This window comes from Andrographis paniculata, unplaced genomic scaffold, assembly GCF_009805555.1.
Source record: "Andrographis paniculata isolate CXL003 unplaced genomic scaffold, ASM980555v1 Contig22END, whole genome shotgun sequence".
In the NCBI taxonomy this organism is placed as follows: Eukaryota; Viridiplantae; Streptophyta; class Magnoliopsida; order Lamiales; family Acanthaceae; genus Andrographis; species Andrographis paniculata.
This window is the reverse complement of record NW_026137513.1, coordinates 972,096-972,838: the sequence shown is the minus strand read 5'-3', so window position 1 is coordinate 972,838 and position 743 is coordinate 972,096. Positions and strand designations below refer to the sequence as shown.

General features: G+C 40.0%; 1 non-coding gene across 1 annotated transcript; it reads right to left on the bottom strand.

Annotated features, from left to right (window-relative positions):
- Positions 1 to 210: 210 nt before the first annotated feature.
- On the bottom strand, positions 211 to 317 carry LOC127245738 (small nucleolar RNA R71). Its single transcript, XR_007837477.1, has one exon. It is a non-coding gene; the product is annotated as a small nucleolar RNA R71 (small nucleolar RNA).
- Positions 318 to 743: the final 426 nt, after the last annotated feature.

The following is a 743-nucleotide window of genomic DNA, read 5'->3' as shown; positions in this document are numbered from 1 at the left end:
CATAAGCATCTTTAAGAATTTTATGTCGTCTGCACAAGTATGAAGCCAAAAGGAGTAACAGAAGATTAAATCAAGCTTCGTGTTTTTCCCTTCTCACTGAAAGATGCTGCAAAAGATTAGCTATTCAATCTACATGCTGGAAGCGTCAACACATGGACTGACATGAAGAGAAAGTTTCTTGAGACGTACTTTCCTGCCTCACGAGCTTCGAACATAAGGAAAAAAATATGTGGGATCAAACAACAAACAAGGGAGTCTTTATTTGAGTATTGGGACCGATTTAATGTTTTAATTATGTGATGTCCTCAACATCAAATCCCTGAACAATTAGTAATTCAATATTTCTATGAAGATTTGACTTTCATCGATAGGAGGATCATAGATATAGCAAGTGGAGGAGCTTTGATGAACAAGACCCCTAAGATGCGTGGGATCTACTGAATGACATGACTATGAACTCGCAACAGTTAGGCCTAAGAGACATAGTGACAGTGAAAGAGGCAAGTGAGGTAAGTACTCTACAACAACAATTAAGCGAACTAACTTCAATTGTTCAACAGATGGCTATAGGGAATGCACAAGTTATGGCATGTGGAATATGCACTAGCACAGAACACCCTTCTGATGCTTGTCCCATGATGACTCAAGGACTGGATGTTAATGCTGCAGGATTCGCCCCTAGAGCATACAACCCCTTCTCAAATACCTATAATCCAGGATAGAGGGATCACCCCAATCTGAAG